This window comes from Anas platyrhynchos, chromosome Z (assembly GCF_047663525.1).
Source record: "Anas platyrhynchos isolate ZD024472 breed Pekin duck chromosome Z, IASCAAS_PekinDuck_T2T, whole genome shotgun sequence".
NCBI lineage: Eukaryota > Metazoa > Chordata > Aves > Anseriformes > Anatidae > Anas > Anas platyrhynchos.
In genome coordinates this window covers 12420867-12443534 of record NC_092621.1, presented here as the reverse complement: position 1 = coordinate 12443534, position 22668 = coordinate 12420867, and the positions used below count along the sequence as shown (strand labels likewise).

At 34.5% G+C, this 22668-nt stretch overlaps 1 protein-coding gene across 18 annotated transcripts in view; it reads left to right on the top strand.

The window, feature by feature from the left end:
* The window catches only part of PRLR (prolactin receptor), a 171729-nt gene that overhangs the window by 28750 nt on the left and 120311 nt on the right, over positions 1-22668 (top strand). For 17 of the 18 annotated variants that reach the window (XM_072030672.1, XM_072030669.1, XM_072030670.1 and 14 more), the window contains one exon: positions 9234-9288. The exons of the other annotated variant lie outside the window; for it this stretch is intronic. The gene's annotated coding sequence lies outside the window, so the exon portion shown is untranslated. The remainder of the gene's footprint in view (positions 1-9233; positions 9289-22668) is intronic. 18 annotated transcript variants of the gene reach the window in all.

Here is a 22668-nt window from a genome sequence, read left to right as displayed (position 1 = left end):
TTTTTATTCTAAATTTTACTAGTATAAATGACATTGACCAAGTATTACCAATTTAGGGAGCAACAAGTGTTAGCCACTTTTTTAAATCAACTAACTCCTTTAACAGTGTGCCAGTAATTTAGTACATGTAATATACTATCCTGCCACTTGCAATCCTGAAGAACAGACAAAGCAACAGCAGTCTCTCCAGTTGTATTATTTGTGTTCAAATAGGCAGATCAAGCTTTCTGTGCTTATGGAGTGAGTTAGAAGCATTCAGGACATGTCATCATCTGTCCTGTGCGCATGATGAACAACTGATCTGTTTGTGCATAACAAATCTGAGATACACCTGATGCGGTAGATTTACAGCAGGCCATCAGTATATGTCCCAAACCCATGTGTCTTGGTGTTCCAATTTGTAGAGTAGATCTCTTTTCTTCCATGTGAAATGCTAGCAAGTATGATTTTCTCACTCCATTTTTAGTCATTTGTGTAACTTTGGTTCATCTATTCTAAATGCCTGGTATTAAGATTTAATTTGCTTGATTAAATTCAGACATGAATTGAGGAGTAGTCATTGGAAACATGTGGTGAAATCTGATAAATTACATAATATCACTATGAAGGAAATCAAAACAAGACCTAGATAGTCTACTTAGGTCTAATTTTTCTTCATCTTTAATATTTTTTAGGTATTTGTGGTAGTGTAAAATGCAAGAGTAGTTTTACTAAATCAAAATACTCACATTTATATAAGGCATATATTTAATATTGACATCAAACCACAGAAAAATGAGGCTGTGGAAGACGTTGAGTATTGTGGCTGCTATTGCCAAAGGGCTAAACTGCAGTTTTAACAACAATGAATAAATGAGTATAATATATGAATGTCAAAATAATTTATTCCTATGTGCTTTGGCTCTTTTGCATGGGAATTATGTTCCTTGGATTACAGTGATTTAATTCCATTTTGTTCTGAGATTATGCATTAATAGGAATAAAATGTATTGTATTATTCTTGTATTGTATTGTAATATCTTTAATTTGGTGCACTGCTCATAAAACATATTTTCAAAAAAATATGTTTCTTTTTTTGTTTTTTCTTCAATTTACCTTTTAGAATTCTGACCTGGTTTACAAATTTAAAAGTAAGTTTCTCAGGAAGGTAACATAGTAGCTATAATTGCTTTCGGAACAGGTTTTGATGAATGAAACATTCAAATTTAAGCACACTTTCAGGTTGTGAAATCCAGATTATTTGGTGGGTATATTAACCAAAAAGCATATGATTTCTTGAAAAAAAAAAAAAAAAAAAAGTATACCTCTATATATATGTTGTTACCCATGAATTCTAAGTCAAAGGCTGTCAGCCAGAGTAAATATGTGTGTAGAAGATATATGAACACATTTTAGTATGTATCTTTGTATCTCTGTGGTAATAGGTAGCAATATATAATCATGTGTCACTGAAATAAACTCATAATTGCAAGCAATGCATAACTTACTACTTCATTGTATCCCTTCATTGTCAGTCACCTTAGGAAAGAGAGTGTTTAGGGAAGCCCCAGCACTTGTTTTTTTGATCTTATGATGAATGTTGTATACTTCTCCAGAATGTTAATTGGAACAAATGCAAATGATGCATATTTTCCATTTCTACTATTATTTAAAGTACCATTTTTCAGTTTAATATTTAAGAAGTGTTGGAATTAAATCCAAATTACAAACAGAAAAATTGAGAAAGTGAGTTCAATTGTTTTGCTAATGTTCTTTGGTGCCTGCAATTCCAGTCTGCAGTCTTGATAAAACCCAAGTAAATATTGGTCATACCTCCACTGAGAGATACACTGGCAGTAATGTTCATCTTGTTAACAGACCTTCAGCTTTGCTGAGAAAAACACACAGAGGATCTTTTTGATTGCCAGCTCTGTTTTTTAAAAGTATTAACAGGCCCACATCCAAGAAGATGATTACTTCAGTGCTTGTTGCTTAGGATTTATGCTCAGGCACGTGGTTGCTAACACAAAACCGCTTTGCTTCCTTAGGAGGTATTTAAGTCTTTTCAGACACCAGAACATAGAAATTGCTGTACTGAATCAAAGCTTTGGTTCATTTATTCAGCCTGTGATCGGAATTGATTACCTGTTCTTCATAGAATAAGGCAAGAATCCATTACATTTACAGATTAATCATATTAAAGAAAATTTAATGCTAGCTTCTCCCAGTCACTGCTTGTGAGGCTTGCTTTATATGTGAAGACTCTGCTCTTGAGAAAAGGAAGGAAAGGTAAAAATTACTTTGTAATGCTGCTGGGTAATGGGGAACAGTAAGGAAGACCAATAGAAGGAATAGGAAAGGCATAGATCCAGAAAATTCCAGCGGCACATTAATGGCACAGTCAGAAGATATCTTCTGAATAGTCAATATCTGATGGATACTACCTGAACAAGAGAAACAGGGTAAAATTCAGGATACAGTTTGAGGGAGAGCATATGATTATGTCTGTCATGAATGTGATGAGAACCTTGGAGGAAGAGGCTCTTGGCTTATTGACTGATGTTAATTATATTTCCTAATATACAGCTTATTAGGTAACACTAATAAGAGATGTATGTGGTATCTGAGGGCTGTATATTCAGGCCTGATAGTAAACAAGACATGAACCACAAGGTTGAGAAAAAGGCTTTTTTAAGCATGCCTTTTTGTTAATTTAAAATTTTCTGGTTTTCAGTTTGAGTAATAGCAGACAAATTTAATTTCATTGTATGGTTTGTTGTTTTTTTCATGCCCTGATAATCATCTCCTTTCTAAATTTGAGTCCAGGAATTCTTTCCCTTTTGTATCATATTTTTTCTATACCTCTCCTTGTACTTTCAACATTATGTTTTGAATTCCTATTTGAACTTCCTTGTGTTTGTATTCTTCTTGCTTCTTTTTTGATATGTGGTTCTTAAAACTGAAATCGGTATTGATAGTATAGTCTTTGATTTCTGTAGCTCATATGAAAACTCTTTCACTGTAATTCTTATGCATTGCTTTTGCTTAAGCATTTGAGCAACTTAGGATATGGAGAAGGGTTTTTTTTTTTGTTTTGTTTTGTTTTTTTAATAGGCTTATTTGGCTACATATCCAGTATATGCACAAGTGATTTATTTTCTTTCTTTCAATGTCAACAGGCTTTGTAGTTATCAATAAAATTGTGTTTGCTAATGTGATTTTCCAAGTGGAAATGAAAGCTGTCCATGTTTCAGGGAGCAGAGCAGAGCTCAGAGACAACTTGCATATCTCCTACACAGGAGCTCATGGAAATAGAGGTTCTTGCTGTTAGCTCACTTAGTCATTTGTTGCTCTCAGTATATTCCTCACTGCTTGAGATAACAAGATAGAAAGTGCTGTTTCCTTTCTTTCTCCCACGCCACCTCCACACTTTTCTTTTTTTTTCAGAGTCTGTCTTTCAGCTTTTAATTAAATGACTAGGTTGCAAACTCCCTATCTGTCAAGGTAGATAGTGTATTTAATGAAGCAATATGATACCTGGACAACCAGAATCACGATTAGGTGAACAGTTATTCTCTCACCCAGTTGTCCCTTTCGTCAGATGGCTGTCCTATTCTTGATTTTTAAGGATTGTAGAGTTCTTTCTTACCCTGTGGTATAAGGTCTTTTTTTATGGGTCCCACAGTTTAATATGGTATATTCAATGACTGCAAGTTAAATATTCCTCTTGAATCCTGTCTTCTTTTTTGATTTGTGTTTCTCAAAACTGAAATCAGTATTGACAATATAGGTATGTCTTTGATTTCTGTAGTTTATGTGAAAACTCTTCCACTCTAATTCTTATGCATTGCTTTTGATAACCATTTGAGCAACTTTGAATATGGAGAAGGTTTGTTTTTTTTTTTTTTTAATAGGCTTATTTGACTACATATCCAGTATATGCACACAAGTGATTTTATTTTCTTTCTTTCAATGTCAACAAGGTTGACATTGTTTTCAATTTACTTATCTTTTAAGTATTCCAAAAATATAGTTATATGCAAGCTTCAGCAGAACGCAACAGAGGAAAATTCATTACTTACATATTTTTCACTGTGCTAGATACAAGCAATTCTTATCTTACTTTCACAACTTTAATATGTGCTTTTCTTAAAAATCCTTTTACATAAGATACTCCAATATTGACTAAGACAGTAACTAACACTGATTAAGACAGGTATTAAGTCTGCAGGAATGACAAAGTGTTCAACTCTGCTTGCCCATACAGGAGTGTTAACGTCTATGATTATTTCATTCTCCTTGGTTAATCTGCAAATTGTCTTTTTATTGGCATGTTTCCAATAACTTTGTCTTGTACAATACTTAAAGAAATGGAATTGGAAAAGACATGAATGCTATGTTGGACTGCAGATCTTCACTAGTCAATGGACAGAAATGTTAACAATATTTGTAATTCTTTGGTATTCCAGACTGATTGCTGTTCTTATAACTCTTCGTACCTCTGTCCCTGTGAAATCTCTTCATTGGGTTTTGGTGATTTTTACTTTAAGCATAAACCATTTGTTGGTCCATTTACCCTTTATAATTGGATTCTTTGGTGATAATTCACAGTTCATATGGAGTCTAATAAACACAGCTCCAATTTTAACTGAATGTTATTTAAAATCAGAGTGAATTTATATTTTATCTGAAGAAATGGAATTGGAAGGACTTTTCTGGTTAGTAGTTCTGTTTTGAATGTCATACCTCCTTGGGTTTTGAGAAGATATGATTAAAACCTCTGCTATTAAAGGAAGAATGAGTGTACCAGGATCATTGAGTAGAATTTGCAGTTGTCCTTAGTTGTCCCTTTGGTGTTTGAACTTTCATTGCTTTTTCCTAACAGGGAGTGTTATTGCTACTGTGGTATTTCATCAGGATTATTTGATCCATTAGCATTTTTACTGATAGTTCTGAACTGATAGTTCTGAACTGATAGTTCTAGACTATCATCAAATGTTGCTGAGGAGGTATGCTGTTGTTCAGGAAAGAAGTTGGAAAACACTTTTGCACTATGTGTTTGGTGAAAGGGTGGTATTCATGGTAAGTTTTATAATTGTCAGAGGCCTGCCTTGTAACAGAATAATGCTCTACATTTGAGATATGTCTGAATATCAGATGGAGATATGTAACCTCCTGTAGTGCCTTGCAGTGTCATACAAGCCATATAGTAAGAATTCTCTGATGACACTTGAGATACCTGAGATTTTTCTGTCATTTGAGAACAATCTTAGTGAGTGGCCCCGCATGTTGTAATTGCTCTAGTGGTATATCTCTCCAGTGGTACTGAGTTTGCAGTTTCCTGCCAGAGGAAGCTGGGGCTAGGTGGTCCTCAGGCAGCTTCCTCCAGCTCTTCTATATGTGGGGAACTCCACTCTGAAAGTATTTGCTCTAATATGCTACAATTAGGAATCAACCCTGTAGTCTTCAGAGAGAGACATAAATTTTTAGAAAATAAGTTAGCTGCTGAAAATACAGACTACTTTCTTAATTACTTTCTGGGACTCAGACACTACCTTTCTTCCTAAGTTCCAAAGTTAATAGACTACTTACACCCAGTTAAGCATCATATTGCTATGCAACTTCAAACATTAGCTGGTTGACTAGATAATTTAGAGGATATTTTTAATTTATTGCTCTGGACTTTTGAACTGTTTTGAGTCAGCATAAATCACTTTTAGTCAGTGAAGCTAAATTGTTCTTAGGCTTAACAACAGACTTACAAAAACATGCCTATTCAAGAAAGATATTTAAATGAAAAATATTTTTTCTTTCTCAGGTATGAAAACCAGGGATATTTAATAAATTAACCTTTTGTTACAAATTTAGTATTCATTATTGTTACTTTGTGTTGGTTTCTTTCAAGAATAATTCTATATCCTTTGTACAAATACACTTGTCATGTTTATTACATTCTTTTGTTCAACGTCAAAATATTTGTATTTTCAACTTTTCAATTTCTATGCCCTAGAATAGTGTCCACTTTAAAGATTTTGAGTTTGTGAAAAAAGGTGGCACAGCATTTTTTTTTTTGATCTTTTCTCAAGCATCCAGTAACCATATACATGATTTTCTTTGTGACAGCTAATTTCATTTCCTGCCTGTACCTCAGCTGAATGTTTCTTTCTTTCTTTCATTCTTGTTTGTCCTTATGTCTGTTTGGTTCACTGTGTTCCATTCTATAGATTACCTATAAGGTACTTGTGGAGTTGTCTGAGCTTTCTCCTGGCAATAGTGATAAGTGCTACAATTTAAATCTTGATATGGATGCAAAAAGGAAATGCAATACTATTAAATTGATTTTAATATACACCCAATATGTAGGCACAATATTTATTTACTGTGAAGCAATAGCAAAAGCAATAGCTGTGAAGGAGTGGGATAACTAAATCTCAGAATGCCTTGGATTCTGTGTGTTTCTTTTGTTATATGATTTGTTATTTTTCTAAGATACTGCAGGAGTCATTATTTTCATAAAATTGTCTGGTTTGTTGGTATTGATGTGCACTTTTCTTTTGTTACTGTGGCTGTTCTATTCTGCAGTTTTTCCCACAGTGAACTGAATTCATTTGCAATGTTGTCAGACTGCAAATGAGTGGGAAACAGAACTAGTACTTAGCTTACATTCAGGGCAAAAGAAGGGGAACTCAAGCACATACGCTAACGAGTTGCTTTGGAAAACACTAGAATTGAGGTTGCATTTCTACACTAACAATTCAGTTACTTTGGAGGTGTCTTCCTTCAAAGCTATTTAGTATTTTTCTTTTAGTTTTGGCAATTTGTTACAGTTCGTTTTGCCACTCTGTTCCAAACCTCCCACCGTCACAGAACTTTGCAACAGAATATTCCAGTATATTCAGATTTTCCAGTGTATTCCCTATAAGAGAGCTCCTGTGTTTACTGAACAACTCTTGTTGTGCCACTGAAGTCTTCATGGCACTTAAAAGCAGAATTTCTCTTCTGATTTATTTTAATAATCCCCCACATTTAAATGTAACTGCCTTGTTTGAATTCAGCCCTAGATTGTTTTTTGTTGGGTTGGGTTGGGTTGTTTTGTTATTGGTGGTGATATTTTTGATTTTGCCTATGGTGCCCATAAAATGAAGAATGTGACGAACATGTTTACAGTTTACCTCCTTAGTAATTTTTAATCACATCCTGTATACGGTGGAGGACTATCTCAAGAATTGTTTCTTCTCTTGTGGCTTACCCAACTGGATTCACTGAAATAATCCATTAAAAATTTTGCCTCAGCAATATACCCTTGTGGAATTTAACAGGTTTACATTATTTGCTTCTTGTTCTCAGATTTCCTGGTCTCCCAGAGTATGTCACAGTCACTGTCATCATCCTAGTCCCACCCTCAGTATTACAGTCTTAAAAATCCTGTGCTTTCCTGTTTAGGTATAGAATCCTAGTCCTGATCCTATTTTCCTTATTAATTCAACAAACTGGTTTATCTGATTTAACTCAGCTATTTCAGTATTTAACACTACTCCTATGTTGGAGTGAACAATCATTTTTTCCTGTTTTGTACAGTGAACTACAGCATTTCATTTACTATTATATTTTCTCCATGTTCTAATTTGTAGTAGGTTATTAACCTAATTTAAAACCAGTCATTCTGTTTTTCCTGTTTTTTTGTGTTTTTTTTTTTTTTTTGAGTATTTTCATACATTTGGTAGTATTTTTTGATTTTCTATATCCTGCGTAAATAGGACTTTATTGTTAACTAACCAGTAAACCGGATTCTTACATACCTACAAAACAGTTCAGGTAAATATTTTCTTTTAATTTTAGCTGCTTTACTTGTAATTCACATCCATCAGTGCAGTATAAGCTGTATGATATTAATGTCTTAAAATAGAAGAGTATGCCCTAGAAAAAATCACCCCATATTTGTCTGCTGTAAGATTAAAAAGAAAAATAAACACAGAAATTGAAGGGAAGCAATAATATCTGAATTACAAAGTTGGAGTGAAGAACAACATTGGTGTAAAGTATGAAATGTTTATGGATTATGTATGTTTTGTAGGAGGAGGTTGCAATTTTCATCATGCAGAATAGGGTAAAATGAATTTGTTATTGTAGGTGCACTAAGAAATGTAATTATGCAGTAGATGTTTCTACATTTTTTTCCTGGCATCTTGAGTCACAGTTTTACACTGTCAAGAAACTGAAGAGACTATGAAAGAATTGTTTTGCCGATATTAAATAATGACTTCATTTTCATAAAAACTTGGAGGCAAACGCAGGACTTTTTTCCTAAATATTTATTAATTTCCTACTCATATCATCCTCAGATTTCCATATTTTATCATAGTTCTGAGAGTTTCAGACTGTTTGTATGGAATGGTACAGTAATTTTCAGGTTCAGTCTTATTTAGCATGCTTAACAATACTTTAAATCTGAAATAATGATAACCACACAATCCCTAAATTATTATTTTAAACTCAGAGCATCTGGGAAAGACCATTTAGATTTTAGCCTGGTGCTGGATGAATGAAAGTCCCCATTTCCATTGTATTCATGAAGAAAGTTTTGCTTTTATAAAGCACTCTTTGGCTTGATTACAGCTTTTTGCAAATTATTTTGCTTTGGTTTCTTTGTTTGAGCGGAAAGTAAGGGCAACAAGAGAAGGATTTTTGGTTTTGTTTAATCTGTTTCATAATGAAAAAAAATACATGTACAAGGTCGTAAATCTTAACAGAAGGAAAGTGAAGTCTGAAAACTTCACTCAAATTTTTATTATAAATGTGTCCAATTACAATGCAGTAGCCCTTGCTTATGTGAAAAACAGAATTTATGTAATTACACATATTCAAAAAGTCTGTGTGTCATTATCATAATTAAAAAGCCATCATTTCTTTTCTAAAGCACTTCAGGAAGCAAAATTAAGGGTCTGCCAGCATCTTCAATTTGTCTATCTTTCACAGAAAATTGTAGCCTAAGTTTAGTAAGCAAATTGTGTTGTGTTTTTTGTTGTTGTTGTTGAAGTTGTTTTTTTTTGTGGGTTTTGTGTTGTTGTTTTTTTTAAGTTTCTACATGTAGATGTCATAATAGGAAGTGGAAATTAGTGTTCTTGTCTAAAGCAAAATAATTATCAGAAATTCTTGAAAACAAGAACATTATTCCAGTCATTCATTGGAATTAAAAATGTAAATGTTTCTCTCCTCTCTGCTCCCTTCATCCATGAATTTTTTTCTTTTCATAGATATGTGTGTCACCCAACTTCGCCTGATTGACATAGCAAGTTAAAACTGCAAGCCGTGAGTATTTTTTTACACGTCAGTGAGATGATTTTAAGAATATTACATGCATTAATTGCTGAAGTAATATTTAATTTATAAAAGGTATCATGGATACCATTTTACGGTAAACAGATTGATTGTTAACATGAAATAATCTTTTGTCAGTAATAATCTTAGATACTATGACTAGATGGGAAAAATACTGATTGTTTTTACAGATTATAAAAGCATACATCAGTATATTGTATGCCTGCTGTAAGAATTTGTTTCATTTGGTTAAAATTAGTAAATATGGGTAGACATGAACTTTCTGGCTGGTTCTGCCGTCCATACTCACTGAGCACCTTCTCCTTCTAAACCCATTTTAGTTCATCTCATCTTTTCCCAGCTTTCAAATCATAGATAAGGGGAATGCTCTTCTACCCGCGGAAATGTGCATTCTATATACCAGATTATGAGTTTGATTAGAGAAGTAAAATTCAACAAAACATGAAAGTTGTCAAAAAAATGTAATAAAAGTTAACACTAAAAATAAGGTTGCTTTCAACTGAGCTCGTAGGGTAGATGTTCTGTAGGTACTCATATGTTTTTGTTTTCTTAGAGACCATAATGATCCTATTAAGATCCCAGTGAGCATAAACAGCAATTAAATATGATGTAAGAGGGAGACTAAAGGATAGTTAAATGATTTTATAAGGCAATATATCCTAGCAGTGTTTTCTTCAGTTTTCATTTGAACTTCCCTTTCTGTGTTCTGTGTTCTATTAGGATTTTCACAAAAGCCATGAAAAGTTCATTGGTCTTTTGTACTCTTCTCATCCATCCTCTATCTCTTGTTTTTATTTTATTAAAAGAAAGTCTAACCCCATGTCTTGTTCAGACTTTAGGTCCAAGTTCTGAGTTCATCAAGATCAATAGAATTTTCCCATTATTTTTGTGCTGGTTGGGGGGCAGATTGGGATCTCATTAAAAAAGGCTAAGTATCATACCTGGACACAAGCAATATCTTCAGTATCTGAAAACTGGCCCTTAGAGTGTGTTTGCAGTTGTCTGTGATGATGAGGCTTAGCTACTATCTCTCTGTATTTTTTAATTTTTTTTCTTATTTGGTGGGTTGTGTGTGTGTATGTGTGATTGTTGGTTTGTTGGTGGTGGTGGTGATTTCTTTGTTTTGTTTTGTTTTCTGTTTGTCTTTCAACTCCTTCCTGCTTGTTACTGTGGCTGCTGTTCTTCTAAATGTGGTTCCTTACAATAGCCTGTGTAGTCTCCCTGGTCATAGCGAAGAAATAGGTACTTCTCAGACAAATTTGTCTTGCCCTTCAATATATATATCTAAAACAGTTAAGATGAGTCACATTCGGTAACAGCCCATTTCCCTTTATTGACAGTATAGGGACACCTATACAGCTCAGCTATAGGCATCTGGTTAAAGCAAGGTGAGTCCTGATTTGTCATTCTGAAAACATTATCTCTTAGAGAGCACACAATCTACTCAAAGTTCAACTCAGTCAAACTCATTAAAGAGGGAACATTACTTCCTTGTTCCAAGATGGGCAAGTTACAGTGACCTTTCTCTTGTTCTTAACTTCATCAAGTTGATTGCATTTTGCTGACCTCCAGTTGCCTGTAGTACTTTAAGGATTTCTTCCAATTATAGGAAAAAAATATATAGGGTATGCTAAACTATGTTTTTTATGCTTATCAAGCAGAAATTATTTTGTCTTCTTTTCTCTTTCTCTGTAGATCTTAATAGTTCCTGAAATTTTGATATAGACTAGAAGTTACATGAATGAACAGTGTACTTCCTCTTGGAAACACGCTATACAAGATATGGTGATATGAAGTAGGTGTAGGCACTTTAACAACCCTCCAGTGCAGAGCAGGAACTCCCCTATCCTGTTTTTCTTTCCCCAGTTCTGGTCACATAAGTCTGTTGCTGACCTTGCACCAGCTGGCATTTATTTGATCACATGAACCAACTCACTGAAACGTCAGGAAAGTAACTTGGGAAAAACAGAAGCTGTTTAACTCATTAAATGTTTAATCTTGAGATCACATGGATGCTGTATCTCCTGAACAGTGAGGCAGGGTACGGAAGCTATTACTGAGGGTGGGAGGGAAGGAACTGAATCAAAAACAAGAGGAAAAAGTGAGGAAGCAAGATCTCACCCTTCCAGCACTATCAGACCGTTCATTTGGTCCACATGTAAAATGAACTGTCATCTCCAGATTTAACACAGCTGCTCTTCACTAAGTAGAATAATTGCAGTTCATTTTGGTGTAATTTGCAATTGCTGATGCTGCCAGGATGCATACCTGTGTCTTAGCTCACCTTAATTATTATTTCAAGTGTGATTCTAAATGCCTATATTTGCATCTCCAGTTTTTAGGTAATTTAAATGGATGGATCTTCTAACTAGGTCTTCTGAATAAAGGTCATTGGCAAGGTGCAACTGGTATAATAATCTTTATATTAATATTAAGCTTTTTCAATAGCATTGATTTATTTCAGGAGTTTTAAATTATGTGACTTTAGAGTTAAATTAACTGTAATTAAGAATTAATTTGTGCATTTGCTTTTGATTACCTCTTAGTAAATTTTGGTTTAAACTGTCTAACTGTGCTTTGAGGTATGAATGAATGCATGTGGAACTACATACAAAAATATCTACCTGTAGTAAGTTTTAAAAGAGTTCAAGCAAAATATAATATTTTTCTATTTAAAAAAAAAAAAGCATAATATATGGTGATATCTAAATATGGAATATTTAGCTCTAAGATAAAATTACTGTGTCAAAGTTGCTGCAGTTACAAGGTCTTCTTAATCTCTTCGTCGAATATTTCTAATAATTCTTAATGAAATATAAAAATGCAAAGATTAAGGAAAGAACTGAGAGAAAATAAGAATAAAGAGACACACAATGCTTAGTTATCATCCACATAGGCTTACAAGATTCTGTTGAGTACATTATTTTAATTTATTATTGGGTATTTCCTTTGAAATGACTTGGTCCTCTCAAGAAGCTGAGGTAGAAAACTTTAACTCAGTGAAGTCTGCTTTTTATATATTATGTATGTAAGTAGGAGATTTCAGACTCCAAGATGATCACAAAAATTACGAAAACTGTAAAGGATCACTAAACTTAATGGAAATATTTTTTCTGTGATTATGATGACTTACAGCACATTTTATTTCTGAAAGGATATGATTGTAAAACTGTTTCCATTACTTGGAGGATTTTTATGTTTGCATATTAAACTCTGTAAATGTCAGCAAAGAAATAAATATTTCTGATCACAACCATGGAAAAATAAAAACAGTTCTTTCCCACAGACTGCCCAGTTGACATGGAAAATTCCTTTTATATTTTATATTTCTTTTTTTTCCCACTTACCTTTTATTAGTGTCCTCTACTGGAGGATTCATCTATGGAATCATTAATTGTGAATGTATTCTTTTGCATACTAGCCCATCCCATCTGCCTCTTGTCACTGTTGTTTGTTTTGCATTTCTTTGGTAGGTTAACAGTAAGTTCGAAACGTTTGCTCCTATTGCAAAGAAATACTTTTTTTCTGCATTTGGTGGAGAATGTAGGATTTACATTCAGTGCAAGGTCTATGCATAGCCTTTTGGTTGAACAAGGTTTTTTTGTGCATCTAATTTGCTTTAAGTTGTACATTTGTAATTTTTAATACAAGCTTAACCACTCTGTTATCAAAATAATAATATAAAGTTAAGTAGTAGTGGCTATGCATAGTGATGTAGTCCTACAAAATTTTCTTCAGGTATCAAAGATGACATATATGTCTTGCATTTCTGGTACTATCTCTGGGCCCAATTGAGGATCATAAAGACTATGCAGTAGCAACATGTTTTTTACTGTAACAAAATTTTAGACTAGATGAGGCTTTGATCTTAAAATATATATATATATATATATACATACATATATATATATTGTCTTGTTCATTTTGCAGTAGTCTTTTTTACTGTATTTTCTGGATTCAGCAGTGGTCTTGCTCTGTAACTTAAACAGGAAATTTGGTTGCAATGATACCAGTGAGCTGGAGCTGGTTCAAACTGATTCCACTTATTATCTATCCAGACACCACATCCATATTATCTAATTCATGAAAAACATCTTTATTATAGTCAGTTGTGAGAGAAACGTGGTAGATTGGTTAACCAGAACCAAAAAAATAAGGAGAAACATGAAAGAAAGGAGAATAGTCCTTTTCTAGGGCTGAAGAGAAACTCCAAGGTATGTTTTTGCTTTCTGCTTCTTTTAAACTCTTCTATTTAGTTTTTTTTTTCCCTCAAAATAAGTACAATTTGTATTGTTTTTGCAATTAAATATCATATTGTAATGAAGCATTTGAAGAGATACATGATGGATACAGTGTTAATTTCTTTGCATAATCAAAAGTATATGAAGAGTATTAAAGAGTTGGTTGAAATCTTCTGCAGCAAGATGTATTCCTGCTGAGAAACCTTTCTGGTTTCATGTCTTTGTTGTGCAGAGACTGTAGTTATGAATGCAGAGAAGAGATTTTCCTCTCTTTCTCTCATCTTTTGTTGCAGAGCTACCTCATTCCCAACCATTAAAACAAGGACTGATGGCAGCAGGTATTTGAACATCAGGAAATTCTGTGTGGGAATGAAGGGGAAGATAAGGCCATAGACCTACTAGGAGTGTTGGAGGTTGGGGGTAGACAATTTAGTACATGTGAGTTCTCAATTCTGAATCAGTCCCAGTTAGAAATGCCTGGATGGTGACAAAGTGTCAGGGGTGGGGGAACAATGTCAGGGGTTGATCCCAACAGCAACAAACAGACCCTTTTAATTATGGCTTAGAGCTCTAAAGTCTTTGCAGCCTATGGGTCACATTATCCAAGATTCTTCTTTCCCTGAGATTTTTCAATCCCAGGGTCTGATTTTTAGGTTCTAGTTCTTTCTTTTATACCAGTATTTTTGATGGTCGCTTACATATTCATGGTCCTGACATTACTAGGACATACTGTGTATGTATATTGTGTGTGTATATATACATGTATATACACACACTGTATATTATACTCTTAGTAGATGTACAAGTCTTTTGAGCCTGCCTGCTCAGAACTTGAAAAGAGCTCAGCAAAAGTTCCTGCTTTGATAGACATTTTAGAAAATCTGACCAAGCTGCACCTTGCCTGTCTGCACTGGAAATCTGAAATAGAAAAAAAAAAATATGACACGACTTAAAATGAAATTGATATATAATTGCCCAAGGGCCTCTGCCACAAGCTTTCATCTGCAAAAGAACATTCTCTGCAAAACAGGCTTTACAGAAAACATTAATGTGCCTGCCTCTTCTTTCTGGCATGCAAGGAAAATGGAAATGCCATAAGAGCTTACCCTGTTAGAGATTCTGAATGTCTCTCATGTATAGCAGCTATGCTGTGTGGGAATTGCTGTGATTTGGACCCACTTATACTGCTTGCAGTGAGTGAAATGGTCCAGTGGACTCAAATAATGGAAGATGTAAAGGAGGGCAAATGGAAGCAGGAGTGGTAAGGAAGCAACAATGAAAAGTCTGTAGTGTGCTGTCTGGCACATACAAGGTGTATGTATTTTCATAAGCAAAGTTCTGCTCGGAGAAGTGAGCTCATCAAGTGGAAAATTAAAAGATAGGAAAGGACACTGAGTTTAAGTAAAACTGTAGTGCTCAACTTTTAATTAAATCATTTCATGATTGATTGGAATTAAAATCTAAACTGCTGTGTATGTTGATGAGAAGATGATTGCATGTAAACACTCTTGAGATATTATCAATAACTGCTAATGGCTTATTAATGTCTGGGAAAGGTTGGATGATTGAAGCTGTTTATTTTTTTTAAGTGTCAAGATCATAACTCAAGTTTCTTTTTGAAAATAAATTTCTTCTAATCCTAAGAATCAAATGTAAATGAAAACTACTGAAAGTTCTGAAGTAAGAACTCATGTTAATTGGCGTTCTGTTTCTTGATCATTCCATCCTAGACAAAGTGAGCTATTTTTGAAGGAAGCAGGATGTTAGACATACAGAATGGTTTTATAAGCCCAATTAAACAGGGTTTTTGAGATTATTGAGCACTGGAAGGTTGCAGTTCTTCAACCTAAAAGGTTTATTTTGGTTCATTCAACCTTTGAACCTACCCATGGATGTCAAATCCTTTGTCCACAATGTCGCTCTCAGTGTTGAGTAGTTGAATGCTGTAAGTAAGGGTGGTCCATAAAATAATGGAGAAGATTCACTGGCTACATATATGACTATGCAAAACTAACCAGTGAGATATAAACCCTTTTAATGAGAGCTTTTCTCTAAATGTCTGGAAACCCTGAGACTTTGGCAAGGAGACAATTCAGAAGTAGGCCCAGCTTTTCTTTGTTCTGAGTATTCACAAGTTGTTCTGGTCACCTTTAATTCTCCTAACTACTTGTTTCTTGGTGTTCTCAATTAATTCAGGAATTGTTTTACGTCTCTCAGCTATTTTTTTTCTCCTTCTGTCTTATTTAAGAAGCCACAAATTGCTGTGGCAGTTATTCTTCTCATTGTCTTGTGACCTTTTGGGTTCAGTCTAGGTTACTGAACTAACTGCCAGCTGCTTGGCCTACGCTGGACCAGATGGCAAAATCAGCTTTTGCTTTGGACTAATTTATCTATAATTAGTTGTCCCTTAGTGACAGTTGCTCACTTAGGTAGAAACTGTAATCTAACTTCCTTCCAATTCCCATATTTTCATAAAACTAATTTCTTGTGTTTATTGTTCTTTTTATTTCAACAGTCCTGTACATATATTGTGCATGATTATTCTAATGCTGTATGTATTAAGACACTGTAAGTTTATGGACAGTTGAAAAAATAAATAAATAAAATAAACATATAAAATTAAAGACTATGAATGAGGAAGGTGCAATGAATAACCAAAATCAAAACTTCCATTTTTATTTCTTTATTTGGCATTTGGGTTGAATGTCTCTCAAGATCTTGGATTTATAATCTTTCTGGCTGCTTTTCTATTTCAACATGGTAAAACAGTTTGGATTTCTAATACACAATCTGGATCATACTCTGCTTTTGTAATTTTAAAGGTACTTTTATATCTCCATGTTTTCTGGCTGAAATAAGAAATGACTAAAACTGTATATTACTCTCAGCCAAATATTTATATTTTGTAAGAGTCTGAATTGATTTTTTTATGCATATAAAGATAGCTTTTTGGAAAGTTTTTGCTCTGCTGAGACAGACATCTAAAGGAGTACGTATCTTTAACCTTTTAAGTAATCTTAGTGAAGCCAAATCTCCCTGGTGTTCATCCTAATTAGTTAATACATGTTAAATGGCACGTTGTCTAGCACACATCAGCTAATACGTGGGGCTGGAATTCTATAAAAGTCACCAGCTCTGCTAATGTCAAAAAGCAAATGAAATTTCTTTCAATTCCTTGACTTTTGTTGTCTTATCTTACGTAGTATCATCATTTCCAAGTGTCATTTGACAAATGCTTGCCATTTTACCTTTAAAGTTAAACTGGAACAAAAGAACTTCTGAATTCTACAATAAATCATAAAGTTCATAAATATCATACAACATATGGTAAAATTCATCTCTTAGAGATGATGCAGATAAAGTCCGGATACCAATTAGCTCAGCACTGTAGCTGTTAATATGCTGACTGACAACTTTACATCTATTATGCATTTAGCATTTGCCACAGACTTTCCTGGTATTTTATTTAATAGCCCAGTAGAGTACGTTGTTAATAAGTAGGCTATTTGGGAAAGCATGCTTTTCTTCTGAGATAAATTCATCAGATTTTAATTAAATTAATGCAAATGATATGTATAAGTATTATCAAGTCTTTCCTGGGAAATTGTTTTAGTGGTTGGAATGATTTAGAAGGAAGCTGAGGATAGGTCACCTCTGTTTAACATTTTGCACACTATACGTTTGAAAAGTATATGTTTATATGGATGTGGTAGTAATAGATTAGGCTGTCAATGTTCCTTAAATTGTAAATGATATCAAAAATGTTTGGATGTGAAGTTTTTCTTATGGTATGCATGTATGTGCATGTTTGCATGCATACTGTATTCACTCTGTGCATCTTGTGCGCAGCTCATTCTGTAATCAGATTATTAGTTCAATCTTATTAGAGTACTATCTGCTCTGAGGGTATTCCCTTAATCCCATTTCTTTAGCATGCAGTAAATGTGGCAAAAGCAGTAATGAACATTAGGCTCAAATAACTGTTGCTTCCTCTTCACCCCACCTCTGCAGCTTTAGAATCAAGAGACTTTGCCTGAGCCTATAGGGGTGGGGGGAAAACAAAAGCAAATGCTAACACCCCTAAAACTCACACACTTTTATCTGCTGCCCTCTAATCACTTAGCCTAGTTTTACCAAATAACCATTTTATCAGTTGGGAATATTATATTGCTGAAACTTGTAAAATAGAAGGAAGTGAAGTATCATGTTTTGTAGGTTAGCATACTTTATTAGCATATAACACTTTGATGTTGCATAAAACACTCCTCTTACAGCTTACTAGTAATAATGCATACTTTAAAAATAAAATACTTGCTTATTCTTTATTAAACATACTTACAATATCAGTAGGATGCCGATGCATATTGAAGAGTTTCAGCATGCTTTTCTATCAGTCATTATGGTTTCATGATCTTAGCAAATTAAATGTGCCAGGAATATTGGCGTGGGAACCAACTAATATTAAATAACTCCACGTCCGTACTTTTAAATTGTCTTGCCCTCCAAAACACTGTGGCTGCATGCAGACCACCTACCGGGACTGGTGCTTGTGCAGCTCCAGATCTGTACCCAGCAGTTGTTTGGGTTAGTTCTGGTTGATTTGGACCAAATCTGTGCCAGGGACCACTCCAGCAGTTTATCAGTATGGGTAACCAGGATCCAATACCCAGGAATGCTGGTAGGCAGTTTGATTTACAAAGATGGATGTATCCATTTTAGCTAATATGTAGCCATTTCAGCCTGTAAAATTCAATTTGACCTTGTTAATGTATGAGTAATGTGTTTTAAATCACACTAATAGGCACTTTCTGAATACTGTTGCCACCTCTATCAAATTCTGCAATAACTTCATGTTCTGAGAGAAAAAAAAAAAAAATCATATAATCAGTCTGCTGCCTTCAACATGAATTACACTGACAACTTTTACTGGTACATCTAGAAAAAAAAATACAACCCCTAAATTTTGGGGGGTATTTTACATTTTAATGGGTGGGAATGACATTACCTATGATACTTTGTAATGTTAGTAAATATTTGTAAATGGTTTGGTTTTGTCATCATCTCAGTAGATGAGTATTGCAATCTCTTCAGAGTCTTGACAGAGAAATAAGACCTCAGAGTGTTGGCAGTTATTGTTTTGGAAGATTTGTACATTAAAAAACGTGAATATTAAGCAATGCTCTAATTAATACCTGTAGTAAAGAATAGATATCTATCAACTTGCATGGAATATGAAGCTACTGTAAAATAATTCAATTCTAGGCCAGTCGTTTTGGCAGATCTGTAATGGAAAATAACTGCAACTTTAAGAACAGTAATTTTTCCAGTTCAGGTGCTGCAGGATTCCATCATAGCACTGACAATCACTTTAATCACATGAAAGAGTAATTGACTGATGTAGTTTATGAAATTTTTAGACATGTAGAGACAGAGATCTCTATGCTGAAGAGCTTGTGCTATAAGCAGGCAACGTACAGTTAATTGAGAGGTTAACTGATGATACAGATCAAAGTCCCTTCCTTTTCATGTTTTTTGATTGTTTCTTTGATTTTTGTTTCTTCTATTCTAGATGTTTCTTGCTTATGGTTTTGAAACTATCTTTTTTATTTAGGGAAATTTTCCTCTAACTGCATACCTTATATATATGTGTGTTTGTATGTTTCTTTTATACTGAAAATATTTTACACATCCTGTATTTTGCTGCATTACTCAGCTAGACCTGCTGTTTCTACCATAATGGAGATTTCTTGAGTTGTCTCTGATCCTTATCTTCTGGAGTCTTTTATATTTAGACAACTTCTCTTTAGTACCCATACCACTGCATTTTAACTTGTATTTATTTTACTTTAATCTGGAGATACAACCTCTGTCTCATAGCTTTCTGTTACCCTGAGCTTCAGGGCATTATAATGTTCTGTTATAAGCTGCTAGAAGTTTTCAGTAAATTGGATGTTGGATGAACAGAATTCATTTGTTCTTGCATGCTGAGGCTGCCTTCCTTTTTGTCTTCAGAAAGCATGTTTATATCTGTTGGTGCATTCCAAACTTAAGTGCTCCTGTTTCACTGTTGTTCATGTGTAAAATACATGTTTCCTAAAAATGCTCCCCCAACTCATGCTTCAGATCATTTCCTCCAAATACATATAGCAGATATTTGCATTGCTTCTAATGTCTAAGCAAACAGCATCTGTTTTTCCCATCTTTGCTCCTTGCAAAAAAGCTACACTGTTTTATATATATATATAAATTATATGTATATCATTTTATTATGTATATGTATGTTATTATATACATTAATTATCCTACTGATTGTCTCCTTTATCAACTCATAACAGGCTGATTTTACTTTCTGAACTGACTATGTGAATTGATATAGAAGAGGCTCAGTGGTGTCTGCTTGAACACTTGGTCTGAAGTCTATAATACAGTGACACATAAGCATGCTGAAAATTCTGGGTAGTTTTTGAAGGGGATGAAAACATAGATAGTCATCATGGTAAGGGCCTACTAACCAGGCTAGCCTCAAAAGACTAGGATTCCAAGGCTTCCAGTAAGCAGCTAGCAGAAGGATCTACCACTACTACTGATAGTGAAGGATTTTGAATAGTAAGATATCTTTTGATGAAAGGAATCCTGAGAAATAAATCCACCAGATTCCCAATTAGCAGACTTAAGCTCTGAAATTCGATATGTAATATTTTCACAGGAAGTAAGTCTAAGAAAAGAATTGAGGAAAATGTGTATTACCTCAAATACACTATAAAAAGATTTTGAGTACACACTCCTCCAGTGCAGAGGATGTATGGTTGTTGTGGTTTAACCTGGCAGGCAGCTTGAGCACCACACAGCTTGTCACTTCCTCCCTCCCTCCCCACAGTAGGATGGGGGAGAGAATCAGAAAAAGAAAAGGAATGGGAAAAAAAAAAAGAAAAAAGAAAAAAAAAAAGTAAAATTTGTGGGTTGACAGAGAGAAAGGTCAATAGAGCAGAAAATGAAGGAAAACTATATACAAATCAAGTGATGCACAGTGCAACTGTTCACCCTGAGCTGACCCTGAGCTCAGTGCCCAGACAAACCCTGAGCAGTGGTACCACCTGAGCCAACTTCCCTAATTTCATTGTTCAGCATTATGTATCCCTTTGTCCACCCCAGGCCAGCTGTCCTGGCTCTGTCCCCTCCCAGCTCCTGGTGCACCCTAGCCTCCTTGATGGCAAGGCCACACCAGAAGCTGAAATGTCCTTGGCTCTGTGTGAGCACTGCTCTGCAGCAACTGAAGCATCAGTGTGTTACCAGCATTATTTTCATCCTAAATCCAAAACACAGCACCGTGCCAGCTACTAGGAAGAAAATTATCCCCGCAGAAACCAGGACAAGGTTGTAGAAAGCAACAGCCCAAATAAATCATAAGTTCTCTTTTGACCTCAAATATAAGACTAAGCACAAAGAAAACAGAAGAAAGGTCAAAAGATGAGTAGAAGGGAATAGTATAAAAGTGGGGACAAACTCAGACAAATGGAGAACACTTGGGGCAATCAAAATAAAAGAAACCACTGGTTAGTTAGACAAAAGGTATATAAAATGAGCCAGGGACAATTCTGTTGCCCCAAGAATATGTGGCACAACACATACTGTACCCATATAACTAAATTCTCTTTCCTCCAAACAGTGTGGCCGTGTCCCATGCAGCCTGTAGGCAGTAACAGGTCCATGTTACTTACAGAATCACAGAATTTCTAGGTTGGAAGAGACCTCAAGATCATCGAGTCCAACCTCTAACCTAACACTAACAGTCCCCACTAAACCATATCCCTAAGCTCTACATCTAAACGTCTTTTGAAGACTTCCAGGGATGGTGACTCCACCACCTCCCTGGGCAGCCCGTTCCAGTGCCTAACAACCCTTTCAGTAAAGAAATTCTTCCTAACATCTAACCTAAAACCAAACACTCCTCTGTTCCCTCTGAAAGAGTACTGATTTGATGCTAAAACCAACTGATCTAAGAACACGCTAACTGTTAAATAGGATGGACAGACATATAATTGAGCTCGAGCTTGTGCCATGACCTTACTTTGTTTAACAGAGTAAATATTGCAAGTGAGTCCTTTTCACATTTTACCAGAGAATATGTTTATTTTCATTAGGGAGGTCCTTACATAACCTGCTTATCCTTTCACTTGGGGGACTGTTTTACAGCAGATTTGTCTTCCTTGGTTTAGTCCTTGTTTAAAGCCTTTCAGTAGGAATGAATCTTCCTTAACTCTTCTAACAGTCTATGTTCTTGGCTTTCTTATAAAGCAGGATTACAAGGTTTCCCTACCACAATACATGGAATGAGATGTAACTAATGAGACAATTTGGAAAATGCAAAATACCTCTCTATTACAGTGGTTGTAGGAGGAAGGCCAAAGAATTACAGTTCTCTAAAAAGTGGAAAGGCCAAAGTTTTTAATTAGTTTTGACTGAATAGTCAGTCTCAATGAGCTGCTGAATATAGTTAATACAAGAAATGAGAGCTAATGGAATCTGTTTTATGTTGAGGGAGAGACGTAGAACAATATAGTAAAATTACTTACCTGCAAACATTGAGAAGGGATTGAGGACATGAGCTTTTTCAGGAATGAATAATGTCAAACCAGTTTAATTTATTTCTCTGAGATGGCAGCAGGCTATATAGATGGATAAACATTAATATAAATTAATGTAACACATTATGTAAAAACACATAATGTAAACATTAAAATAAATTAATATAAATCTCTATAGATGGATAAACATTAATAATATTAATATATAAATACATAAATATTAGCTATCATGACTTTAAGAAAACTTTCAAAGCTGTATCACATGGTATTCTTATAAACTAATAATGAAACATGATAAAGATGAACTTACGGTAGGGTGAAAATAAAAGTAGTTGGAAAACCACAACCAAAAGTAGTTATCAGTGGTGGAGTTCTAGACATGTCTGTCTGTACTATTCAGGATTTTTATGTACGTCTATAAAGGTATGCTTTATAAGTAAACAAGTGAAAGAAGTTTAGTGTGGTCAAACTGCATTGGCATATAGTCCAAAATAGCCTTTAAAAATTGAAGTCATGTTATGAAA